At 31.3% G+C, this 9,714-nt stretch overlaps 1 pseudogene; it reads left to right on the top strand.

Annotated features, from left to right (window-relative positions):
• The first annotated feature begins 507 nt into the window (after positions 1-507).
• Positions 508-639, top strand: LOC145271786 (U2 spliceosomal RNA; annotated as a pseudogene).
• The last annotated feature ends 9,075 nt before the right edge of the window (positions 640-9,714 follow it).

Genomic DNA, 9,714 nt, shown 5'->3' with positions numbered 1-9,714 from the left:
AAATTATTGTACCATTTTATTGTTATCTTTTTTGTTTTTACACGTCAATAAAAATTTTTTTTAAAAATTGGGAGTTAAGTAGGACGTCCCCCAGTATGAAAGGGTGAATGCGGTATTATGGTGGAAGAAGATACTAGCTGGAAGAAACTTTTGATTTTGTTTAGTTCTGGAGTGACAAGAATAACCAACGATCCCCACAATCCCCGCTTTTGAGTTGGCCATGTGCCTAAGTTTTTTGTTCATTGTTGATTTTCACTGTACTTTTAACATGAATAAAGGATTTAATATCTCAAAGTGTAGTATCTGTTCCAGCAGATACTGCAAGCAAAGACCATATGTGGGGGCAGCCCCACATATAAGACCTTAATCAATGTAGGGGCAACCCTTCATACCAATTATCACTATCCAGCTCCCCTACTCCCCGAAGAGATTGCCCCATTTCCCCTTCACTCCTCACAATAAAAATCGGCCTTGTGTCTAATTTGCTCGGTGGGGGAGCAAATAAATACCCTTTTCTTGGCGTTTTGGCCAAGATCAAAGTGTAGTATCTGTTCTTACTACATGCTATACTTATGTTTGTAACTTTGTGATATAAAGTGGGGATCACTGTATTAATTTAATGTAAAATGATCACCCACTTTACAACCAGTCAGTCTCAAAGCCATTCAAGTCATTCTCCAGATCATTCAAGTTGTTTTTGAAGGATTCCAGTTATTTTAAGGTCATTCAATTCATTCTTAAGTTCATTAAAGTTATCTTAAGTCATTTACTTTTTATTTAAGTCATTTCAGCCCATTTTTTGGTCAGTTTAGTTTATCTTTAAGAATTTCATGTCAATCCTACATTCACGCATTCATTCATTACACGAGAGCACGCGACTAATGGCTATCGGCCTTGTTTATATTTTACTCACAGTTTTGTGTTAAGAATGTCAAAAATTCAGCGTTAATATCTGATCAGAAATTTGTTGTCGACTTCGTTGCATTTTTTATTTTTTTGGAGATCTAAGTAATATTTTTTAAATTTCAAAATAAAATAAAATGGTTCACTATAAATAGGCAATCGAATTGTGTTACTTAAATGACGTTAACTTTAAAAAAAACTTTTACAAGAATTTTTTTTTCTATACTAATATTTTAATTATTAAATACTTAGTAATTAAATTGCTTTAACATAATTTCAATTTTTAAATTCTATCAATATTTTAAAGATTTAATTATTTTTTATTTAAATTAAAACATAAACTAAAATATTTCACTTTTAATAGCCAATCAAATTGTTACTTAAATATGATTTTTTTATATATACTAGCATTTCAGCCGGCATTGCCCGGGTGTTTGGATGTGTGTGTTGAGCAACTACAAAAAAAAAAGTGGTGGTAGGAAGGAAGGCTTGAACCCGTACTGCAAAGGAGGAAAAGAATGGGGGAAAAAGCTGACGTCTTTGTTGTTACGACTACCACTAAACCAGAAGTGACATATGTTTAAATTAAGGCAAGACAATCGAAAGGAGAGGATGACTTTCAAAAATATCCGCGAAAAAAGCGACCCTCCTTCCGTAGAAAAGTGCCCAGATGAAGGTGAAGATATTAATGTTTTTAGCCAATTTTTCGATATTTGTTGGGTCGACCTTCAAAACGATACTGATCTTGTAAAAATCCGTCGTCTCTGTGGAAAGTTTTAGGCAGACATGCAAACATACATACATACATTTATATATTGGTAACTAAAAAATTTCGACCCAAACCGATGAAAAAAGCTTGCCATATCTCTGACTACCCTTTATGTAACATTTCCTATGTGTAGACCAGATATTGTCTGATAAATTTGGTAGATCAATTTTTAAAAACTTTGTCCTTTATTATGACCCCTTAATATTTATTGCTTTGAGGTCAAAAAAGTTAATAAGTTAGATCCATGTCCAAGGAACCTATATCTAAAATTTCAAGTGTTTACACACAAAATTGTCGGAAGAGTTTGGTAGAGTTCTCAAATGTCAAGTCGTTGAACTCTGACCCCTTAAAAGCCAAATTTCTGAGCGAAAACGGATTACAAAGATTTTCCCAACGCTCAGTACCCTGTTTATCAAATTTCGAGTCTCTAAACTTTAAATTGACAGAGGGAAATGTACACACACACACGTTCACTTTTATAGATATACTAGTATTTCAGCCCTGCGTTGTCTGGTATTTGGATGTGTATGTTGAGCAAAAAAAAAAAGTGGTAGACCATCGAAAGGAGATCCATGTACAAGGAACCTATATCTAAAATTTCAAGTGTTTATACCCTAAATTGTTGGAGGAGTTTGGTAGAGTTCTCAAAAGTTAAATTGTTGAACTTTGACTATTTAATAGCCAAATTTCTTGCCGAAAACCGATCACATAGATTTTTCACAACATCAGTACCTTGTATATCAAATTTCGAGTCTGTAGACAAAAAATTGACAGAGTTATTGCGTAGGGAAATGCACACAGACAGACAGACACACAGACACTTTCACTTTTATATATAAATAGATAGATAAACTAATAGATTAAATAAAAATATATACGTATACATAAATATATATGGAAACAATTTTTTGTTTACTGTAAAGATTTTAAACAAATATTATGCAAGTATAAATTCTGTAGAATATCTGCAAGAATATAATTACACATAATAGTTAACTCCAGATGATCATCCCATAAGAAAACTTAGGAATTAATTAAAATGAATGTTTAAAAGAACATGCAAATTAGCTAGATCTTTTGCTAGTGAATGCAATTCCACAAGCCATATATGAGAAAGAAACGAATTTATAGGAGTATAGATAGCCTATCAGTTCCGCCTGGCTTTGCTCGGGCCCTATGTACTGTTCATAAGGTTATGTGCATATGTATATATTAAAAAGTGTGAATATGTAAAGTAATGCCTTTCTGTATAATAGTCTTCCTTAACTACCATAAATAAAAGACAGATAGACATTTTCAGTTTTATAGATATAATAGCATGGGTGCCCGGCGTTGCCCGGGTGTTTGAGATGTATGCTGAGCAAAAAAAAAAAAAAAACAGTAAAAAAAAAACGGTCAATTTTGTAACTTTCTCCGCTTAACACTTATTGTTTTGGGGTCAAATCAAGATATTAAGTTTGATCCATGTCCAAGGAACCTATATCTAAAATTTCAAGTATTTATACCCAAAATTTTCGGAGGGGTTTGTTAGAGTACTCAAAGGTAAAATCGTTGAACTTTGACCCCTTAACAGACAAATTTCTAGCCGAAAACCGATCACATAGAGTTTCCCAAATCTAGGTAACCTGTATATCACATTTCGAGTCTGTAAACTAAAAATTGAGTTATTGCGTAGGGAAATGTACACAGACACGTTCACTTTTATAGATATACTAGCATTTCATCCCGGCGTTGCCCAGATGTTTGGATGTGTATGTTGAGCAAAAAAACAAAAAAGTAGTAGTAGGAAGGCAGGCTCGAACCCGTACCAGAAAGGAGGAAAAGAACGGGGAAAAAACCTGACGTCTATGCTGTTACAACCACCGCCAAACCAGAAGCAACATTTTTTTTTAATTTAGGCTAGGCAATCGAAAGTAGAGGATGACTTTCAAAAGTATCGGCTAAAAAAGCGACTCCCACCCCCGTAGAAAAGTGCCCAGTTGAAGGATGAGATATTAATGTTTTTAGCCAATTTTTCGATATTTGTCATCTGAAAGATTGAACTTCAAAACGATACTGATGTTTAGAAAATACGTCACCACTGTGAAAAGTGTTGGGCAGACATGCAAACATACATACATTTATATATTGTGAATGCAATTCCGCAAGCTATATACAGAACATTGTATTTTCTTTTTAAATAAATAGAAAAGAGGGGTTTTAATATGAATATCAATATACACAAAAGAAAAACGAATTAATAGAAGTACAGATAGATTTCAATACAGTTTCATTAAAATCATTTCAATTTTTGTTTCATTAAAATCATTTCAATTTTTGTTTCATTAAAATCATTTCAATTTTTGTTTCATTAAATCTTTTCAATACAGTTTCATTAAAATCATTTCAATTTTTGTTTCATTAAAATCATTTCAATTTTTGTTTCATTAAAATCATTTCAATTTTTGTTTCATTAAAATCATTTCAATTTTTGTTTCATTAAAATCATTTCAATTTTTGTTTCATTAAAATCATTTCAATTTTTGTTTCATTAAAATCATTTCAATTTTTGTTTCATTAAAATCATTTCAATTTTTGTTTCATTAAAATCTTTTCAATTTTTGTTTCATTAAAATCATTTCAATTTTTGTTTCATTAAAATCATTTCAATTTTTGTTTCATTAAAATCATTTCAATTTTTGTTTCATTAAAATCATTTCAATTTTTGTTTCATTAAATCTTTTCAATTTTTGTTTCATTAATATCTTTTCAATTTTTGTTTCATTAAAATCATTTCAATTTTTGTTTCATTAAAATCATTTCAATTTTTGTTTCATTAAAATCATTTCAATTTTTGTTTCATTAAAATCATTTCAATTTTTTGTTTCATTAAAATCTTTTCAATTTTTGTTTCATTAAAATCATTTCAATTTTTGTTTCATTAAATCTTTTCAATTTTTGTTTCATTAAAATCTTTTCAATTTTTCGTCATTTATAAAATGACGCGGGAGTGATTAAAAAAAGATCCAAACTGCTAAAAATCATTATTTTTTTAATTCCTGTATTCAATAAAAAATAAAAATTTTAATGAAAAGAAAACATTGTTTTCTAATATTGTAAATATCATTATTTCACTTTCCTGGTTTTGTATTACTGTACACATAAATTCGAAAAAGTTGTCAAAAAACAAATATATAACAAATAAATAATATATAACAAATAAATAATATATAACAAATAAATAATATATAACAAATAAATAATATATAACAAATAAATGTTATCAAAGGCAAATTTTCTATTTTTTTCTTTATTTATTTAATGCAACATGCTTACTCAGCTCAAAAAACATACAGTGTTTACCGACGTATTGGAAAATTAAAGATGGCGCCCGACTCTCTCTTTGACACGGTAAGTTTGGGAAAAGGAGTTATAAATAAAAAACCTATACAAAATACTGTTAGAAACTCGCTCAATATATGTTACCGTAACATAGACTAACATAAATTCGGTGGGTTTTTAACAGTATTTTGTATAGGTTTTTTTTTATTTGTAACTCCTTTTCCCAAACTTACCGTGTCAAAGAGAGAGTCTGGTGCCATTTTAAATTTTCCAATACATTGGTAAACAATCGTTACTTTTTCACGCTGAATAAACATGTTACATTAATTAAAAACACTAAAAACATGTCTAGTTAGGTAGAAAAGTAACTTGGTACTCATGCAGAGAGTGATCCGTGCTGAAAAAATAACGTTATTATTTAAAAAGCCATTCTTAACATGGGGAGGGGAGGGTGTTTTGTACCTATTCTGTACTTTAACCTTATAATTGAATAAAAAAAGATATCATAAAACTTTAATTAAACGTGGAAATACGATTCAAAGAATAGCGCGGATCACTGTCTGCCTTAGTACCCTTGACTTTGATAACATTTATTTGTTATATATATTTTTTTTTAATCTATGTGTACAGTAATACAAACCCCAAACGTTTATAAAATGACGCCAATTTCACAATCCAATAGAGTGGCATTCTTATTACCGGTGTAACAACACAGCTTTTTTTTTTTTTTTTTTTTACATGAGTGTCACCACTTATCAAGGCCCAGAGGCCACTCAAGGATAAGGGTTAATAGGTATACATTAGTCATTGTGATTTTAGCATAGTAAACAGTGGGAATTTTGTAACTTGGATTACTTAGGGGGACGATTCAATTAGAACTTGTTCACATTGGACTTTTTTTTTTTTTTTCATAGGTATCAACACATTATCAAGGCCAAGAGGCCACTCAAGGATAAGGGTTAAAGAGTGTACAGTAGAAATTGGACAATATAATAATCATTAGCAATGAAAATTTGGTAAATTTGATAACTTATATAGAACGGCTCATCAAGAACTTATTTACGTTAGACTTGAAGACAACCATATTGTTGTCAGCCGGAAAGCAGGAAAACGGAAGACAATTCCACAGGCGTGCAGTTCTAATAAAAAAGCTTTGTTCATGGAATCTACGTTTAGGTTTAGGTACAGATAAAGAGTGGGGGTAATTATTGATAGTGTTTACAGCTAGACGAGTGTTTCTTGTGAAAGTTTTGCGAGGGGGGACCATAGATTGAAGCTCAGTCGAACACTTTCCATGAAAATAACGATACATCAGAGACAAACTCGCAACATCTCTTCTGTGAAATAGAGGTTGCAAGGAAGAGAAAAGGACATCTCCTACGAGGCTACGAAGTCTATTTTGAACTCTATCAAGGCAGGACAAGTCCTTTCTAGCAGCTCCTGCCCAGATGTGGCAACAGTATTCCATCCTTGGATGTACCTGGCTCTTATATAAATAGAGAATTGCATCAGCAGTGAGATATCTACTGGATCGATAGAAAGATCCCACCATTTTTCCAGCGGCCTTGGCAACAGATTTGATGTATGTGTTCCATTTAAGATCAGGAGTAATGGTCAAGCCCAGAAGCTTGTCAAAACTTGAGGCCTCCTGAAGACGAGAGCCATTCATTTCAATTGAATTGTCCCATTCTCTTCTTCATATTTTAGTTTTTTGCAAGAAGGCTTTTATACGCGGAGCAATTTTTTAATTTTTTTAACTTTAAACTTTTGGAAGAGTGAAAAATATTTAAAATTTATAAAATAATATTTTTTTTTTCTTTGGCAAACGATAACGAGGTTGTTGTTGTTGTAACACAGCTTATGCCCCATTTTTTCTCCATATTTTAGTTTAGTAAGAGGGCCATTTTGAATCTGTTTGGTAAACTGCACAAGCACTAGTTTAACTTAAGGCTTAAATGTTTCGGTACTCTTGCATAATTTGACCTGAATTCTCATGAATTCCCGTCAAGCATGGATCGAGCGAGACCGGCAATGATCAGTGTCAGTCGTGTGGCGTCGTAAGAGGCGCAGACTAATGAAAAAAACAAATCAGGAGGTGGAAAAAAAAAAAAATGGTAAACATAGGGATACATTACAACAGAACACCGACCACTCTAATTTGTTTTTTTAGGGGTAATCATGATCGCTGACAAAGAATCTGATAATCAAACTCGGGGAAAATTTACCGTTTGCATGGTATTAACCCCTGAACCCATTTTACAGCTTCCGTTTACGCTACGTGCGTGGCAGCATAAACGACAGGTATTGAATGTGCCTTTATGTAAAGAATTGCCTTTTCACATGGCGTACGAATCTTTTGTGTTGTTGGGGCGCACGTGGAAAAAAAAAGAATGAAAAGAACAAAAGATTCATACGGCATATGAAAAGGCAGTTCTCTACGTGAAGGCACATTCAACACCCGTCGTTTATGCTGTAAATGGAAGCTGTAAAATGGCGGAAAGTTGTTTCTGGGTTCAGGGGTTAATACCATGCAAACGGTAAATTTGCCCCGGGTTTGAGTATCAGATCTGTTGTCAGCGACCTCGATTACCCCTAAAAAACAGTGTGGTTGGTGTTCTGTTGTAACGTATCCCTATATTTACCAAAAACACAAATGCAAATAATCAAAAATAACAGCAAAAACCTTGAAAAATGAAAATATGTTTACTTTATTTCAGTATTTAATTTTTTTTTTTTTTTTTGCAAAATATTCATCAACAGAAATTTTGTTTTTTTCTTCAAGAAAGATTTTTTAACCTTATAATTGTTAGATGCAAGTATAAGTTCTTTGTTTGTTTTCTTTTCTTTTTTGTAACAGTATTTTTTCTTGTTTTTTTTTTATTTTCAAAACTTGTTGTTCAGTCAAGTTCTTTTGTTGGCATTGCCCATTTGTACATCTCCAGGGGAAACCATCCTTTACACACGATCTTTTGTGTTTACAATTGTTGAATGTTGCAATGTGGCACCTCATTTTGGGGGACAGCAATTTCTTCTCCTGACAATATGAGATTGTCTGCATCGATGTTTTCATTTCTTTTTCTAACATGTATAGATTTATTTTCTTGTCTGTCATTTTTCTGTTTGGCGAGTTTGAAAATATATTTGTTTGTTAGCTTTTCTTTTTTTTTTTTTTTTTGTTGGTTTAGTCACTTTCTTCGAATTCAAATGTCGTCTGCTTCTATTTAGATAGAGCCTTTTTCATTGGGCTAATCAAACCTCCAAAAATTCAATTAAAAAAAAAATAATAAATCAAACTCCCCAAAATTCAATTAAAAAATAATAATAAATAAATAATAAATAAGTAACTAATCAGAAAATAAAAAGTCACCCCGCCCCCTTAATATAACCTTAAAAATGACGAAAAACATAACAGAAAAAAAAATTAAATAAATAAAATAAAAAGTCGAGTTAGTGTTTCAACATTTGAACAATGCTGGCTGACACCGATGATTGTCGGTCTCGCCTGATCCATGCTTGACGGGAATTCTCGAGAATTCGGGTCAAATAATGCAAGAGTATGAATATTTCAAACACAATAAAAAAAAATCAAGAATCTAAAAAACATATAAATAAATAAATAAATAAATAAAAATACGAAACTGCGGCTGACAGTTTCCGCCATTAAATTACACGGGCAACGAATTAGAAAAATGAAACTTGTAATCTGTTCTCTCTCATGTAAATATTAAAATATTAAATAAAATAATACTAATTTTATTCGTGATATTCACCAAATAGATCGGCTCTATTTCGAAATGATTTCTTTTTTATTTTTCCTCTTCAATTTTGTTTTCTGCGAACTTGCTCTTCCGTTCGTTATCTTGAATGTTAACTTGAGTTTGTAAAGTCAATCACATTTGAAAAATCGTTTCCTTTATAAAAGCAGATGAAATTAATCGAAAGCAGATTATAAAACAAAAACGTAAGTATTACTACATGAATTTAATATCGATTTTTGCACATTTGCAGAATACGTTAAAAATGTAAGGGAGATAACTACATTTACTAAGCGAATAATCCTAATGAAAATGTTGATTTATTGTTGAAAATTTGTTGTTGTCAATTGTTTTTGTTTTCAATATAAACTTAAACATAAAAACAACTTCTTTATCGTTTAATAATAAAAAAATAATGATAATAATTTTATAAATTTTAAATGTTTTTCACTATTTCAAAAGTTTAAAGAAAAAAATGCTCTGTTTTCAATAATGACTTAAACACAAAAAAAAACAATGTCTACAATCTTTCCAAACTCCATAAATTCTTTACAATGACGACTTATATCGGTTTTCAAGGATGCTGAAAATGAATTACTATTTCAAAAGAGGTGTAGAGAATTAGTTTTCATGATATGAGGAAATTAATTTTTGCAAAAGTCAGGACCACTTTTCTATATGAATTTAATGTAAAATGAGCACCCACTTTCTGGCCACATGGTGATATTTGGGGGAGGGGCTGCCTGAAAGCCGTTTTGGTAAATTGTTAATGATGACTTCTGTAGGTTTTCGAATATGCTGAAAACGAATATCGCATTTAAAATTGCTGCAAACAAGTAATTTTATGGATATTAAGCTAAGTAATTCTTTATGTTATCAGTGGTGGCTACCAATCATAACATAAGGAATTACCTTGCTTAATAATCGGAAAGCTCCTTATTGTCTGGTTAACACAATTTTTTCTTT

This window comes from Euprymna scolopes, chromosome 46 (assembly GCF_053919585.1).
Source record: "Euprymna scolopes isolate OS-2025 chromosome 46, ASM5391958v1, whole genome shotgun sequence".
Lineage (NCBI taxonomy): Eukaryota > Metazoa > Mollusca > Cephalopoda > Sepiida > Sepiolidae > Euprymna > Euprymna scolopes.
The sequence above is the reverse complement of the archived record's forward strand: the minus strand, read 5'-3'. Positions and strand labels throughout refer to the sequence as shown.